Raw genomic sequence first — 18912 nt, forward strand, 5'->3', positions numbered from 1 at the left:
TGTTCTGTCCTCTACAGCATTCACTTATAGCTATGTCTTCGTGTTGAATCTTTTGAACTAAGTGAATGTGATCGGACCCCAACTTCTCTATGCTTTCTATCTCAAACTCTATCTCTCCAAGTCATATGCATTCTATTGAAACTATCGAATGTCTTCTCTGCGTCCTTGTCAGCAGAAGATACAGATACAACCATTAAGTCCGTTATCAATGCTCATTCCTCCACATGAAATCCGGAGAAGTAGGAACGACCACCCGACAATCCAGGCGTGCGTGGGACGTGGAACAAACCCCAAAATTCCGCATACTGGCCACGTGTTCCTCAGATGCGAATCGCCAGGGGCACCTGTGTAATAGCACAGTGCCGCCCCTGTGCCTATAAATACACACTCACAGCAGTCATTATCTCTTCTTCCACCCTCGCACGAACCCTAGCGCCACCGCTAGCTCTCGACGACGCCGGCGATGAAGCGCTTTGCTGCCACAACCTCTCTGACGCCGTCTTCACGCCGACCGCGGACATTGTCCTCTCCGCCGTCGCCGTAGGTGTCTTCCGTCGCCAAGTTAGGGCACGGAAGAGTGAACTGCTCGGCCTCATCTCCCACTCCGTCTAGCAGTTCTCAGTGTGGTAAATAAAACTCCCTTTTTACAACACCATTGATCGTATTGATCTGTCACTTTCTACCACAAGCATTTTCTGTTCACACAAGCTAGATCTCTCTCATACTGCATCTCATAACATGCCTAGTATATTCACTTGTGCTTCACAAAGTAGTTAGATTCCTCACTTGTACTAACCTGTGGATTCGTACAAATCTGGAACCAACTTCTTATCTATGAGTGAATGTCTTCGCATGATGAGGTCAATGTCTTCTAAACTGATTTATCTTCGAAATCTTCTGAGAATGCATATGACCTCTTCCCCTTCCCTCGCACCTTAATGCTGTCATAGGTACATGTCCGTGGGAGAATCCTTTGGTTCTCATAGTCTGCATTCATTTGCAGAATTCTTACAGCATCACATAAATTCTCCCGAAGCCAGTTCCTGTTGGTCCAGCAAACGAAAACCTTTGAAGCCTTTGAACGTCTTGGAGCCTTTCAAGTTAAAGTTTATGGCTTCAGAAAAGGCAGCAAGGAAGGGTGGCAGAAAGCGTCGTGGTGAGACCTCCAGAGATCTGCCAGATGAACTCTCAGAAATGTACAAGACAGATCCTGAAGAGGATTACAGTCAGCGCAAGACCCGAATCCAATGGATTCAAAGATATTGGGCAGAACAATGGTTCAAATACAGATTTGTGACCCAGGAGTATGCTGAGAAAAACGCCATCAAGAGACCGTGGGGAGACATCCTATTCAAGAATCTTCTACCCAGGTCCAGAGATGAAGCCATTGCTCAAGGCTTCTATCCATGCATGGTCCGTGGACCATAGCCTGCTGATGCACACTCGTCGTCACTGCTATGGTGTCGTGATGACAATCTGTTCAAGCGCAACTTCCAGTTTGCTCAAAACTCTGCGAAGCAGAACAAGAAGACTTTTGGGTTAGACTTCAACCCTGGTCCCTCATCTCCAAGGGCAGATGGCACACGACATGCAGAACCCAATGTCATCGGTCCTTTCGCCAACCTTGAAGGCCTCATCACCTACATCTTGGTTCAAGGGACTGCAGTGAATGAGCCTGCAGCTGACACTGAGTCTGATGCGCCTGCAGTGCCGAATCCAAAGCCATTGAAGAAGCCAAAAGCTTCAAAGCCAGCCCCTTCACCAAAAATCTCAAGGGCGAAGCCATTGGCAACTGCACCTCCTGAAGACAGTGTGCAGTCTGAAGATTTATCACGCGTCTCCAAGCCCCAGAAGGCCAAGATGCCTCTGTCTAACACTGGCAAAGAGCTAATAGCTGCTGCCATCCTGCGCAATGACGACATTGATCTGTCAAATGATGAAGATCTTGCCGATGACGCTCTTGAGCAACTCATCAAGAGCAAAGAAGAAGCAGAAATCTTCAATGATCTGCTTCTCTTTGATGTCACCATCATCCACAACTTCATTGACGAGTGGTTTGACACACCAAACATCAGCTTTGAAGATCTACAGCTACCTATTGGCCTCAGTGTCGCCTTCCAAGGCGCCATTGCTTCAGAACTTGCTATTGCCCAGCGCATTGTTGAGCTGAAGCAGAAGATTGACTATGAAAAGGCTCAGTTCAAGAAGCATATGGCCAAGCTCAGCGTGCAAGAAGTGAAGAACTTCAAGACAATGATGCACGAGCTCAAGGAAGCCTTTGTGAAGAAGCGTGCAGAAGCTCAAGGTTCGCGTGAGCGCATGAAGACTCTGGCTGACAGATGTGTGCAAGCCTATAATGAGGCTGAGAAGCGCAAGGCACTTGGGCGTCCTGGCATCGACCCCAGGATGGCCGCAAAGAAGAAGAAGAAGCCTGCTACGGCTGAATCTGATGCACCGAGGCAAGAAGCAGTTCCGATTGTCTTCCCAACAAGAATGACTGGCTTGAAGCCAAAGAGCCGGTCAACAGCTTCAGAGCTCAAGAAGACAAGAACTGCTGAGGCTGAAGCCAGGAAGAGGAAACACTCTGAAGCCTCTCCTACTGCCCCCACCAAGAAAAAGAGAAAGACCAAGAAAGCTCAGGCTGCTCCCACAGAGCCCTTGATAGTTGAACCCATTTCTATGGTTCATCCTGACGCAGAACATCAACTGACAGTTCATGAGCCTGCTTCCATAGAGGCTCCTGAAGCTGAAGACATTCCAGCAGCTGATCCCATCGCTGCTGAAGACATTGGTCATCATGACAATGTAGAAGATGATGCAATCCTTCCTTAGTTAGAAAACAGTGAACTCATCAGCATTGGTCGTCCACTGACGCCAATTGCACAGGATGCTTCATGGGCGGATCGCCCACAAGAGGAAGAAGACTATGAGGCCCAGCCCACTCCAACTCCACAGTCGTCGTCTGCGTTCCGCAGGCTTCGCAAAGGTCCAAGGCCTCAAGTCTCTGCTGAAGACATTCCGGCTGCATCAGCCGCAGAAGAAGAAGTACCACAAGATCCCACTCCCCTGCTCCACCAAGAAGCAGTTCTCCAGGAGAACGTGCCTGTGACCGACCCTTCAGTTAGTCAAGTGGAGGATGCAATTCTTGAAGCTGCCACAACCACCAATGAAGCTAATGTGGAACCCTCCCTAGCAAAAGCTTCAGAAGACAGCGAAGCCACTGATCCCGCCACTTCTATTCCTGAGTCTGCTGCCGGTCCCCAATTCAACTATCATGTTGAGCACATGCCTCAGGTCTAGAAGCCAATCCCAAGACTGCCAAGGTTTCCAGGTCCTGCATCAGCACCTGGCTCCTTCAACATCAATGGCTTCAGGGCAGACAACACATTCTTCGATAGCTCCAGGAACCCCTACTCAAGGGAAAGGATATCATCTGATCGGTTCTGGAGCTATCCTCAGCGAAGCTATTACTCTTGCATTCTTTACAACCAAGGTCGCATCTTCCCACACAAGCGCCTTGACATTGAAGCTATAGCTGGTCTGCCCTGTCTAGAAGAAGCGTTGGATTGCTTCAAGCAAGTGGGTCTGCTGCAATTTGTTACTGCTGAAGAGCATTGGAATGAAGAGTTGCTGCTACAATTCTATGCCACACTTCACATCAAAGGGTATAGCAGAGATCCGAAGACTTGGGTCCTGGAGTGGATGACTGGCAACGTTCATCATGAAGCCAATGCATTTGACATCATTGAGCTCACTGGCTTGCCCACTCCTGGCGATCTCTTCGAGCAAGGCTGTCAGCTGCATGCTGAAGCTATTGAGAGCATCTTTCAGCGGCCAGAACCTAATATGAGTCAAATGCTCAGCATGATGAAGCCACTGCCTCAAGATGCTGCGTATCCCACAGAGTTCTTCGTTGAAGACCTTGAGTACCTGCCCAAAACCATCTATCACATCATCAGGCGAACTCTCTGGCCTATCAAAGGGCACTCTCCAAATGCCAAGCTTCAGGGTGCAATGAAGACTTTGGTCTTCTATATACTTCATGGCAAATGCTTCAATGCACAGGACTTCTTCATACGCCAACTTGCTGCATCAGGCATTGATCTGTTTAGTTTGAAGTTCTACGCCCCTTGGGTCATGCGGCTGATCAAGCTACACTCCGCCATCTCTTACCAGCCCTCAGCCCGCAACCATCGGATCTTCTTGCCTGACGTGGACATGTCTACTAAAGCCATATATTCTGAGCCTGCCAAGCAACCTCTAAGTCTTCAGAATGCAGAACATCAGAGTTTTACACAGAACGTTGAAGGCGTTGAAGCAGTTTCTCGGGTGTATCCTTTGGCTGGCACTACACATGCACCACACCCTGCTTCCACTGAAGCCACTGACAGTGCCGCTGCTTCAAGACCCAAGAAGCGCACTCGTGTTCTCAACGACCGAGAGCTTCTTGTGGCCCTACATCAGAAACAAGATAGGCATCATGACTGGCTGAAGCGTCAGATGAAAAGCCTCTTGGTGGATGTTAATCGCACTCGAAATCTTTCCACCAAGAATGCTTTCGTTGCCCATGAAACCTGTCGCCGCACATGGAAAGGGCTAACGATGATGCTGTCTGAAGCTGATCTTCAAGAGGATGGCTTCACTGACAGATTCAAGTTTGACTACACACCTCCTCGAAGGGTTGTGCTGCTAGGAACTCCATCCCTTGAAGACTCTGAGTTCTCTTCCTCTGCTGCCACAGTGACTGCCAGAATTATTAAGGAAGAAGACGATGCTACTTCACCGCCACCTCCTTCAGCACCTCCGAGCTCTTCTGCACCGCCAAACAACACCAACAACTTTGCTACTTCACCTACTCCTCATGGGAATGAGTAGAGGCTCTATGTCTTCAAACCTTTTTGGTCATTACTGAAAAAAGGGGGAGAAGCATATGAGATTGATAGTCTTCAAGCGGGTTCATATGGGCGGGTGCCTTATATTTTGCTTCGTGCTTACAACCCTCGTTTTTTTTGCTACATTTGGTTCTTATGAGTTGTAACACTTAAACTAGATGGTCGTCTGCTACTTATTCGCCACCTTGTTTTGCGAAGATAAATTCCGCATGTGCGACGATAAATTTCGCACTTAGCTCATTCTGCAGACGTCCATTTTCCATTATGCATCGCATTATCTTCATATACTTTCACATGCATAGTGGATTGTCATCATAAGTTGAAGTGGATCTCCACAAGTACCACCTGCCATGTGCATTTGCATTCCAAAAGCAAATTAACTTATATGCACATCTTCAGGGGGAGCCCTTGCAACTTATGAAGACAATTCCTTATTCTTTACAGTTTCACAGATTATATTCCCTGTTGAAAACTTCAACTAGTTTGTCATCAATCACCAAAAAGGGGGAGATTGTAAGTGCATCTAGTGCCACCACTAGTTGGTTTTGGAGTATTGACGACAAACCTAGTTGAGGGACTAATGTGTTTGTGAGAATTGCAGAATAACACAGGTAGAAGTCCCTCATGATTCGATTTTACTACCATAGATGACCCCTAAAACTTTATGAAGACATTGAAGTCAAAGGTGGTATATGAAGATATTCACATTGAAGACTATGACAAGAGAAGACACGATATGAAGCCTATGGAGCTCGAAGACTTAGATCTTTCGTAATTCTTTTTCTGTTGTGTTGAGTCATAGGAACCACCGTACTGTTAAGTGGGGTCGAAGAGAACCAGTCAGAATGACTGAAGTGATGCCTAAACCAAAAACCTATGTCTTCGAGTGAAGACTATGAGAGCGAATCTTGTCTAGAGTCGGACAAGTCAGCTTTGCTTGTAGCCCAAGTAAAGTTGCCGTGTGAGTTTGAAATCTGACCTTTGGACACGTGTCAGTTCCTTAGTGACCCAGGGTCATTTCAGACAAATCAGGTCGGGTTGCCAAGTGGCTATAAATAGCCCACCCCCTACAACCATAAACGATTGGCTGCTCAGATTGAAAGCACGGCTTTTATCGTTTGAGAGCAACCCACCTCGAAGCCTTTGAGAGAGAATTCCTTGCGAGGATAAAGACCTAACCACCAGAGCCAGAGAGAATTGGGCATCACTTAAGTCTTCTTTTTTGTGTGACCTGAAGACTTATTACACTTGAGGACTGTGCATCCTCCAGCCGGTTAGGCGTCGCGTTCTGAGCTTCCAAGAGACATTGTGGATTGCTAGTGAACGAAGTCTGTGAAGGTTTGGGAGTCTACCTTGAAGACTTACCAGAGTTATTGGGCGAGGTCTATGTGACCTTAGCTCAAGGAGAATACGGTGAGGACTGGGTGTCCTGAGCTGCGTGTTCAGGACTGGGTGTCCGGGACTGTGTGTCCTAAGGTTTAAATACCTAACCGCTCCAACCAGACGTACAGTTGTCACAGCAACAGGAACTGGTCCAACAAATCATTGTCTTCAACGAGTCACTGGTTTCATCTTCACTTCACTTTACTCACTGTTACTCCTTGTGAAGTCATTGTATGTTTGCTCTATCATTTGTCTTCACTGAGTGACTGCGTGTTCTGTTTGGCTTCACAATATCTTCCTACCTGATCCTTACTACCTAGCTCCTATTAGTCTTTGTGCTTTCACTTCATTGAATACTTGACTATGGTTTGCCTAGTGTAGCCTACCTTCCGCTGCATGGTAATAGGTTTAATTTTATCGTTTGTCTTCAAAACTCCCATGTTCTGAAGACTTTCATAAAAATCGCCTATTCACCCCCCTCTAGTCGATATAACGCACTTTCAACCACATGGTTTTTGCAACTGTAGATGTGCGGTTCGATGAAACTAATGGCTCACAAACAGAGCACCTACCTCCTGTGCTAGATGAAATATCACCTAAGGAATCCATTAAGTTCAAGGCTACAGAGGATGTCATTCCTACCCAAGAATCTGCTAAAGAAGTCATTCCAGAACATGAAGAACATCATGCTAATGCACCTGAAGAAAATGCTTAGCCCCCTCAACATCGTCAACCCGCTCATCCTCATGTTGCTAATGAAGTGTAGATTGAGAGAATCATTAACGACATTAAAGCACCAGGTCCTCTCACATGCTCAAAAGCTTCACATTAGTCGAACTTTTGTGGGCACTTTGCTTTTGTCTCTATCACAGAGCCCACCAAAGTAGATGAGGCATTTCTGGAGCCTGAGTGGATTCAAGCAATGGAAGAGGAATTACATCAATTTGAGCTCAACAATGTCTAGGAGCTTGTTAAGTGACCGGACCCATGCAAGCACAATATCATCGGCACCAAATGGATCTACCGCAACAAGCAAGATGAAAATGGCCTTGTGGTGAGGAATAAGGCACGACTTGTAGCTCAAGGCTACACATAGGTTGAAGGAATTGATTTTGATGAAACTTTTGCACCTATTGCTAGACTTGAGATTATTCGCATATTGCTTGCTTATGCTAACCATCATAATATCATCTTATATCAAATGGATATGAAAAGTGAATTCCTCAATGGTAAGCTTGAGGAAGAAGTATATGTTTCTCAACCCCTAGGTTTTGAAGATCCAAAGCATCCTGACAAAGTCTTCAGACTCAACAAGGCCCTATATGGCCTCAAGCAGGCCCCTCAGGCGTGGTATGATACTTTGAAGGAATTCCTCGTGAAGAAAGGCTTCAAACCCGGTTCACTTGACCCAAATCTTTTCACCAAAACCTATGATGATGAATTATTCGTGTGCCAAATCTATGTTGATGATATTATCTTTGGTTGTACTAACCAACGTTACACTGACGAATTTGCCTATATGATGAGTGAGGAATATCAAATGTCTATGATGGGAGAATTGAAATTCTTCTTAGGTCTTCAAATTCGTCAACAACACAACGACATCTTCATATCTCAGGAGAAATACCTCAAGGTTGTGTTAAGGAAATTCGGCATGCAAGATTGCAAAGGCGTCAAAATCCCTAGGCCCACAAATGGCCATCTATGCACTAAAGAAAATGGTATAGACTTGGATCAAAAGGTATACCACTCCACGATTGGTTCTTTATTGTAGCTATGTGCATCTAGGCCAGATATTATGCTAAGTGTTTGCATGTGTGCCCGTTTTCAAGCTACACCGAAGGAATCACATCATAAGGTTGTGAAGCATATTCTTCGATATCTAGCTCACACACCAACACTTGGATTATGGTATCCCAAGGGCTTGGCTTTTGATCTCATTGGATATTCTGACTCTGACTATGCTGGTGATTGTGTGGACCGCAAGTCAACATCAGGCACATGCCATTTCCTCGGACGATCCTTAGTATGTTGGTCCTCGAAGAAGCAGAATTGCGTATCACTCTATAATTCTGAAGTTGAGTACATTGCTGCTAGTTCGTGCTGTGCTCAATTGCTATGGATGAAGCAAACCCTCAAGGACTACGGCATCAATGCGAAAAATGTGTCACTCTACTGTGACAATGAGAGTGCCATCAAGATGGCTCATAACCCAGTTCAGCACTCGAAGACAAAGCACATCCAGATTTGTCATCATTTTTTTCATGATCATGTGTTGAAGGGCGACATCTCTATCGAGCACGTGAAGACTGAAGAACATCTAGCCGATATTTTCCCAAAGACCTTGGATGAGAAGAGATTCAACAAGTTGCGGTGTGAGCTAAATATCTTAGAATCTTCGAATGTTCTTTGAAAAGGACACACATCCTAACACTTATGCAAATTTGATGACTTAGATGTGGAACACACGAAGTAACGTTTTTCTTCAATCAATGAAGAGTAACCCTCTAAGTGTGAAGAAGTTAACGAAGAATTTTTTTCTCAGAGCCCTACGACAATTGTACGCGGCGTCTGAAATCATCATTCTTATACGGTGGGTCTCGCCACTAACAAAAGTTGAAAATCTTCAATTTGAGTATTTCTTCATTGTGAAATTCCTCAGTCGTTCAAATTCTTCAACTTTGCATAGTCTCCACTCTTTCCGTTTGTGTTCTTCATTGGCTATATATAAAATGTGTTTTCACTCCTCTACAACATGCACTTATTGCTAAATCTTCAAGTTGACTTTTCTGCTAAGTGAATGTGATCGGACCCTTCCCCCTCTATGCTAAAATCAACCCAGTATGTTCACAAATTCTTCATATGCGTTCTATTGGAAACCCATTCAAAATCTTCACTGTGTCCTTGTCAGCTGAAGAATTTGCGAACGAAACATTAAAACTTTCATATCTCAATTTCCGGCTTTTGCCGCTCAAACCGGTTCACATCCCATGATATGATTATTCTATTAACCCACGATCTCACACGATCTCCACCTCATTGTACATGGGTGACACATGTCACTAGGATGAGAAGGGTCAGGGGCACGTTCATCCAATTTCTTCGGGCGAGCGGTTTTTCACCTTGGCTATAAATACCCATCTCTCTCGTCACACTTCATTTACCCTGCTCTACCTCACTCCCCTTGATCGAGGCCGCCGCTACTCTCATCATTGCCGGTGAAGAAGAGCTTCACTGCCTCGACCTCGTCGCCGTCGTACTCGCGTCGGCCACGGAAATCTTCACTCTGTCACCGCCGTAGCTGTCTTCCGCCGCCAAGTTAGGGCGTGGAAGATCTGAACGGATGAACTTCACATCTACACTTCCCAGTTCGTCGTGTTCTTCGTCAAGGGTAAATAAAATCTAATTTTACTGCCCTTGTTGATTCTGATGATTTTCACAAAATCTTCAAAAGGTGTTTATTCCTCAACTTCCCACTAGTTAAACACCTCATATGTCTGTTCTTGATCTATTTCTCTCAGCAATGTTTTTCTTCAATATTCCTCAATTGTGTGGATTTTTCAATCTATACAACTCTGGAACCTAAGTCCAAGACTGCTTAGTGAAATTCCTCAAGGCACTTTCTGGTCAAATTCCTCAAGCTTGTTCTGTTTTTGAAAAACTTCTGAGAACGCATGTGACCTCTCCGAATTCTTCGCACCTATACTCTGTTCACAGGTACTCATATCTGCTGCTGAATCACTAGGTTCTCATCAACTTAACTCATTTGCAGCGTTCCTTGAAGACAGATTGCATACCTCTTCAGAGAAGTGAGTTGTTCAAATTCCTCAGGTGAAGAAAATGGCTGACAGCAAGAAACCTCAAAAGGGAGGAAAGAGATTTGAAGTCAACACAACGTTTGAGATCCCTGATGACATCTATGCAGGGTACTGCACACCAGCTGAAGAAACCAAGAATGAGCGCAAGGTGCGCATACAGAAGATTGAGAGGAGATGGGAACGGGAATGAAGGGAGTACAGATATGTAACTCCCAAATACATGAAGAAATTCGCGTTACACCCTCCTTGCCCAAGAACTCAGTTGGCACCTAGTCAAATTGCAGATCCCACTAGCCACAAGCGCGGCGAGGACTATCCTCATGAATGGGCCAAGAGGCAAGCCAAATTGTCCAAAGTGGCCAAGGAAGCAGTGAAGAAATTCAACAAAGACTCTGCTGCTGCTGAGGCCTCTGCTAGCAAGCCTATGAAGGCTATGCCCAAGAAGCCTGCACACAAGCCAAGTGCCTCTGCTTCAATGCCCTCATGGCCAAGCTCCCCAGCAATGCCCTCACGGCCCAGCTCTTCAAAGCCCTCATAGCAAATTCCTCAAGCAGCTCTAGTCCCCTCTGCTGCAAAATCTTCAGCTGCTCCTACAAAGTCCTCAGCACCTGTGCACCTCGCCTCGTGCCAAAGGACCACTGGCATCTCAATTGCTTCAGGAGCCTCTACAAGTTCCTCAGGTCCTCTTCAGTCCTCAACAGGCCCAACTTTGCTGAAGATTAAGGCCACTGCGGGACGAGGCACAAGGCCCAGTCCTCACAAGAAGTAGGTCGCCTTCCAAGTTCTGTCTAGTGAAGACGAGGCTGATGATGAAGAATTAGAAGAAATCATTAGACACAGACATCACGGGCCGCTAGAGCCAAAGGTAGCAATGTGCCTCTTCTGCTGAATCCCAACTTGATCCTTGAGTACAATGATCTCTGGTACAAGGACCCCAACACTTCGATGCCTGATTTCAAACTCACACTTGGCCATAATCACATGTTGACAGCCTTCATAGGCGAATAAAAATGGAAGTTTGAAAAGGCCAGGAAGCTGAAGAAAGCTCAGTACAAGAAGGAGCGTTTTCTGAAGAAGCACGTTGTCAAAATGACAACTGATGAACTTGTGGCCATGCAAGCTGAGATCAAAGGACTCAGTGATGAATTTGATGCATATCGTGCAGATTGGCTAGGAGCCAAAGTCAGATTCGTCAAGATGGCGAAGGGATTCACCTCCAATGTTGCAGCCCCAGCGCAACATGAAATTCCTCAGGCTGAAGCATCTGCTCAGCCTACTGAAGAGCATGCCAGCACCGCTGACGAAAACCAGGCTGCTGAAGAAACTAAAAGCTCCAGGGTTGATGAAGACATTCCAGCCACTGAAGAAACTGCCAGGGCAACCTCTAGTGTTGCGCCTGTAGAACAAGCCAGGCATGTTGAAGCATCTGCTATAGCACCTAAAGAGATTAACCAAGCCAGGACAACTGCATCAGTTGTTCCTGAAGAAACTGAACCAATTTCCTCTGCTCCTCCTGCACCAACTACAAGCATCAACCTTCCTTTTGCATCAGAAGTGAAGAAAACCAAGGCTGCAGAGCGAGCAGCTGTGAAGAAAAGGAAAGCATCTGCTTCCTCAGAGTCTTCCGCTCCAAAGAAGGCGAAGACTTTGACAAGCTCCGATGAAAATCCTATAGATGTTGTTCCTCTGTCAAGCATGCCATTAAAGGAGATTGTTCCCTTTGGTGAAGAATATGTGATTCCCAATGAATCAGATGAAGAAGATCCTTCTCCTGCTTCGTCAGCGCTGTTGGATGAAGAAATTGAAGTGGATAGCATCCCTTCAACCCCACTGGTTTCATCGCCTATGCCTCAGTTCACTACTGAAGAGGCCAACGTTGAAGAAATAGATGAGGAAGATGAAGATGTGGATATTGGGTGCACCACTCCTATTCTGAATGATGACTACTGGGAAAGTCATCACCCCAATTCACCACTGTTTATACATATGCAATAGATTCCTCAGTCCCCAATTCAGACCGAAGAAATCCACACGGGATCTGAAGAACTCCAAGCATCTCTCCTCACTATACCTGAAGAAGTTCCAGCCACTAGCGCTGATGAAAATGTTGCTGTTGAGATGGAGGCCAAGGCTGCTGAAGAAATTCCCACTGAAATTCCTCAGCCTGTGCCTCAAGAAACTGTGATTCAAGAGGCTGGGATGGCAACCACTGCAAATCTTCAACCCAAGCCTCAGAATCCTCACTCCAAGAAGTAGAAGTTCAAAGCTGATGACTTCTTTGCTGAGCACTTCATGGACTATAATCCATATGACTCTGCAAGACTCAGACGCAAGCGTTTCTGGACAGCAAGTCAAATGAATTTCTATTCTTCACTGCTACTAGACAAGGACAAGATCTTTGACCATGAGCAAATTCCTCATGTGGACATGGATTCGCTGCCCTGCTTCACTCCAGTCCTCAGTGTTCTTCATGACCCTGGACTGCTCAACATCTGCACCGACATCTGCGAGTGGAATGAACAACTCATTCTTTAGTTCTATGACACATTGCACATCACTAGCAATGTTGAAGACGTCAACTCATGGGTATTGGACTGGATGACTGACAATACTCACTACAAAGCACCGGCCTCTGAATTTCTTCACGCCATTCCAGTCACTCCTCCGACTGAAGGTGCAAGGTGCATCTATGATGAACCTGAACTATCAAACCATCTGATGCAAGTGCTGATGAAGACATTGAAGCCTGGCCAAGCTCCAAGGACCCAATTCCTCGTCAGGGAACTACTCTATGTGCCAAGGACCATATATAGGATATTGACCAAAACACTCAGTCCAATTAAGGGCCACAACTCTGATGATGAAGAAGTTGTTGGCATCATGAAGAATCTGCTTTTCAACATCATCCATGGTATTCCCATCAATTACCATTATTTCTTCATGAGGACTTTGGCCAATGACGTTCTATCACCTTTTGAATTGAAGCCTTACGCTCCCTAGATCATGAGATTCATCAGAACAAGGTCTTCCATTCATTATAAGGCTGATTTGCAAAATCATGTCAGCTACTTGCACCCAATTGAAGTCCTGAAATGGACTATCTCCTCAGCTGATGAGAAGGGAAAGGCTGCTGTTATTGATGAAGGCACTCATCCATTGGATGGAAAGTTTCGCAAAGCTGCCTCGTATTCCACCAATGATGACTCTGCCACTCATGACACTGCGGCAAATGCCTCAAAGCAAAATACTCAAGCCACTGCTCCCAGGGTGATGACTGATCATGAGCATCTCCTCAGTCTTCATCAGAACATTGATCGCAACCACAAGTGGGTCAAGCGTCAGTTTGGTGCTATTCTTCAGAACATGATAATCACTCAAAATACTGTGAAAAAGAATCACTATTATCTGCATGAAGTCTTTGACCGCACCTGGGCCATTCTATCTAACCTCTATAGTGCTGAAGATCTCAAGAAGATGGAATTTCAACAGGACTTTGGTTGGGCACAACCACCTTCGAAGAAATTCAAGAAGGTAAAAGTTCCTCATCTTGTGGCCAATTCATATTCTTCATCATGCGAGACTGATGAGCATGAAGACTTGAACGACACTGCGGCAGGCCCTACTACAACGGACGACCCCAACAACGCTGGCGCTCCTCCATCAACTTCGTGATATTCTTCAGGGGGTTAGTCCTCATTTTTTTGTCCCTTTTGGTTCGATGACAAAGGGGGAGAAATTTGAGTTAGTCTTCAAGCGGGTCTATATATGGGCATTTTTTTGCTAAGTTACAACTCTCGTTCTTCTGAAGTATTTGTTGGATCGACTTGTAAACTTAAGTCCGATGGTGGTCTGATACTTTGGTGTGTTTTTCTACATGCTATTTCCTCATGTATGTTAATGCACGCATGCTGAATTACCTCAGTCACCATATGTCATCATGCATTTCAAATTCTTCATATCATATGTTAAATGCATGTATGAATTACAAGATATAGGGGAGATCTCCATGATTCTACTCTACAATGTGCATTTGCTCTTCAAGGCAAATTCCTCACATATGCACATCTTTAGGGGGAGTTTTTCTATATCTTGCAATTAAATTCCTCAATATCAGTATTTACACTTCATATGTGTATCCCCATTGAAAACTTAACCTATATTGTCATCAATCACCAAAAAGGGGGAGATTGTAAGTGCATCTAGTGCCCCTTAGTGATTTTGGTGTATTGAAGACTTATAGGTTAAGGGACTAATGTCTTTGTGAGTGTACACATGTCTATAAGTCTATGAGGAGTTCGATATTTACAGAGAAAGTCGACCCCTAAAAATGAATGTCTTCAACAGAAGAATTTGACTTTCTGAAGACTTTGAAAGTGCTGTGATCCTGAAGACTTGATATTCATGCGAGGAATATGAAGCGTGAAGACATTTGTTTTCGTAGTTTCTTTTTTTCTTTCTTGAGTCATAGGAAACACTGTACAGTTAAAGGGGGTCGAGGTAAAACTAAGGAAAAGTTTCCAAGTGATTCTCATCTCAAAATCCTACACCTACCAATCCATTTGAGTGAAGCCATTGGAAATCTCATACAATTCAGTCAATTTCTTCAGTGACAGAGACGAAGATCTGCTGGTCTCTGAGGAATTTATTCTGAGTGAGGAGTTAGGAATTCGCCAGTGCGGATTGCCTACAAGTGAGGAACATGATAGCCCCGAGGAATTTGATACTCAAATTTCTGACCGTTATTGTGCTATGCGCCAGCTGTCCCAAAATATCTACCCACCTAATGGTCATATCATTGAAGGGCATTTATATATTATCATGTCGGGCTGCTCCCTAGGCTATAAATAGCCGCCCCCTACAACCACTAGCTGGTTGGCTGCTCCGCGAGAAACTGACACTTGTCATTGAGAGCATCCCATCCTCCGAGGACTTTGAGAGAAAATCATCAAGTGAGGAAAACCCAAACCCATACACCTACAAACCCAAAGTGATTGAGCATCACTGAAGAAATTTTTCCTGTGTGGAACCGAGGCTTGTTACCTTCGAGGACTGTGCATCCTCCAGACGGTTAGGCGTCATGGTCTAGATCATCCAAGAGGAAATTGTGGATCGCCGAGTGACCAAGTTTGTGAAGGTTTGGAAGTCACCTGAAGACTTACCACGAGTGATTGGGCGAGGTTTGTGTGACCCTTAGCTCAAGGAGGATACGACGAGGACTGTGTGTCCTCAGGTTTAAATACCTAGCCGCTCCAACCAGACGTACGGCTATCACAGCTGTTGGAACTGGTCTACCAAATCATCGTCTTCACCAAGCTACTGGTTCTATTTCCTCAACTCTTTCATTCCCTCATTTCTATGTAGAAGTACTTGATCGTTACTATTTGAAGACCTTGACTAAAGACTTTTTCAATTTCCTCAATCCTATTTCTTCAGTCAGTTTGTCTTCAGCCTGCTTATCATTTGTTTATGCTACTTGTACTATGTACTTGTTTTCATTTAATCATGATGATTGTGCTACTGCTTTGTTATGCTTGCATCTGAGTACTTATTCCGCTGCTAAGTAGTTCGTTGCTTAGGAATTTCCTCACCCTGAAATTCCTCAGTGACGAATTTGTAAAAATCGCCTATTCACCCTGAGGGAGTCCTGGATTAGGGGGTGTCTAGATGGCCGGACTATACCTTCAGCCGGACTCCTGGACTGTGAAGATACAAGATTGAAGACTCCATCCCGTGTCCGGAAGGGACTTTCCTTGGCGTGGAAGGCAAGCTTGGCGATACGGATATGAAGATCTCCTACCATTATAACCGACTTTGTGTAACCCTAACCCTCTCCGGTGTCTATATAAACTGGAGGGTTTTAGTCCGTAGGACAACATACACATCAACAATCATACCATAGGCTAGCTTCTAGGGTTTAGCCTCTCCGATCTCGTGGTAGATCTACTCTTGTACTACCCATATCATCAATATTAATCAAGCAGGACGTAGGGTTTTACCTCCATCGAGAGGGCCCGAACCTGGGTAAAACTTCGTGTCCCTTGCCTCCTGTTAGCATCCGGCCTAGACGCACAGTTCGGGACCCCCTACCTGAGATCCGCCGGTTTTGACACCGACACACCCCCTCTAGTCGATATAACGCACTTTCAAACATATCTCTTGTTGGACTAATACTTTCATCTAGTATATTTCAGAAAGTTCAACAAAGGCATGGCATGGACAAGAGGATGTGGAACCCCTTCAAGATGCTAAGGACAAAGATTGGAAAAATCTCAAGACTCTTCATTTCTATTTTAGTGATCCAAGATCACATTGAGTCCATAGGAAAAACCAATACTATTAAAAGGGGATGAGGTGTTGCTTAATGGTCTACTTGCTCAAAATGCTTAGTTATATGCTCCAAAGCCCTCAACCACTTTCTCAAATCCAAATATGTCCTAAACCTAAAGTCAAACTCGGCCCCACTGATTTAATCCATCCGGCACCACCGAGTTCATTTGACATAGCCATAGCCAGAAACCCTAATCAGTTCGGTCTCAACGATAGGGATTTTACTCTCACCGAGATGGGATTGCAAACTCTCTGTTTCCCTTCGTAACATTTTGCTCTCACTGAAATGAGCGATCGGTCCCACCGAGTTCTTCATGCAAACTCTCTGTTTCCCTTTCGTAACGTTTCGGTATCACTGAAAGGAGGGATCAGCCCCACTGAGTTTGCCTGACCAATTCTCTGTTTGCTTATTACTGAAATCGGTCTCACCAAGTTCACGTAATCGGTCAAACCGAGACAAGGTTTTGCCCTAACCCTAGCTCATCGGTCCCATCGAGTTGATCATGTCGGTCCCATCGAGAATCCTAATGTTCAAATTTTGAACTAGATCGGTCTCACCGAGTTCACCTATTCGGTCTGACCGAGTTGGTTCAAATGTGTGTAATGGTTAGATTTTGTGTGGAGACTATATATACCCCTCCACCCCTTCTCTATTGAAGATAGAGCCATAAGAATGTGCCTACAATTCCACTACTCATTTTCTGAGAGAGAACCACCTACTCATGTGTTGAGACCAAGACATTCCAATCCAACCACAAGAATCTTGATCTCTAGCCTTCCCCAAGTTGCTTTCCGCTCAAATCATCCTTCTACCATAGCCAAATCTGTGAGAGAGAGTTGAGTGTTGGGGAGACTATCATTTGAAGCACAAGAGCAAGGAGTTCATCATCAACACACCATCTATTACCTTTTGGAGAGTGGTGTCTCCTAGATTGGTTAGGTGACACTTGGGAGCCTCCATCAAGATTGTGGAGTTGAACCAAGGTGTTTGTAAGGGCTAGGAGATCACCTACTTCGTGAAGATCTACCCAAGTGAGGCAAGTCCTTCCTGGGCGATGGCCATGGTGGGATAGACAAGGTTGCTTCTTCGTGTACCCTTCGTGGGCGGAGCGCTCCGTGGACTCGCGCAACCGTTACCCTTAGTGGGTTGAAGTCTCCATCAACGTCGATGTATGATAGCACCACCTATTGGAACCACGCCAAAAATCTCTGTGTCTGCTACCTCTTGAGCACTGCGTTGGATTTCCCCGAAGAGGAAATGATGATGCAGCAAAGTAGCATAAGTATTTCCCTCAGTTTCTGAGAACCAAGGTATCAATCCAGTAGGAGGCTACGCGCGAGTCCCTCGTACCTGCACAAAGCAAATAGCTCCTCGCAACTAACGCGATAAAGGGTTGTCAATCCCTTCACGGTCACTTACGAGAGTGAGATCTGATAGATATGATAAGATAATATTTTTGGTATTTTTATGATAAATATGCAAAGTAAAATAAAAGCAAAGTAAAAAGCAAAGGAAATAACTAAGTATTGGAAGATTAATATGATGAAGATAGACCCGGGGGCCATAGGTTTCACTAGTGGCTTCTCTCAAGAGCATAGGTATTTTACGGTGGGTGAACAAATTACTGTTGAGCAATTGACAGAACTAAGCATAGTTATGAGAATATCTAGGCATGATCATGTATATAGGCATCACGTACGAGACAAGTAGACCGACTCCTTCTTGGATCTACTACTATTACTCCACTCATCGACCGCTATCCAGCATGCATCTAGAGTATTAAGTTCATGAAAATAGAGTAACACCTTAAGCAAGATGACATGATGTAGAGGGATAAACTCATGCAATATGATGAAAAACCCATCTTGTTATCCTCGATGGCAACAATACAATACGTGCCTTGCTGCCCCTACTATCACTGGTAAAGGACACCGCAAGATTGAACCCAAAGCTAAGCACTTCTCCCATTGCAAGAAAGATCAATCTAGTAGGCCAAACCAAATTGATAATTCAAAGAGACTTGCAAAGATAAGCAATCATACATAAAATAATTCAGAGAAGATTCAAATATTGTTCATAGATAGACTTGATCATAAACCCACAATTCATCGGTCTCAACAAACACACCGCAAAAAGAAGATTACATCGAATAGATCTCCACAAGAGAGGGGGAGAACATTGTATTGAGATCCAAAAAGAGAGAAGAAGCCATCTAGCTAATAACTATGGACCCGTAGGTCTGAAGTAAACTACTCACACTTCATCGGAGGGGCTATGGTGTTGATGTAGAAGCCCTCCGTGATGGATACCCCCTCCGACGGAGCTCCGGAACAGGCCCCAAGATGGGATCTCGTGGATACAGAAAGTTGCGGCGGTGGAATTAGGGTTTTGGCTCCGTATCTGATCGTTTGGGGGTACGTAGGTATATATAGGAGGAAGGAGTACGTCGGTGGAGCAACAGGGGGCCCACGAGGGTGGAGGGCGCTCCTGG

This window comes from Triticum dicoccoides, chromosome 3A (assembly GCF_002162155.2).
Source record: "Triticum dicoccoides isolate Atlit2015 ecotype Zavitan chromosome 3A, WEW_v2.0, whole genome shotgun sequence".
Taxonomy (NCBI): domain Eukaryota; kingdom Viridiplantae; phylum Streptophyta; class Magnoliopsida; order Poales; family Poaceae; genus Triticum; species Triticum dicoccoides.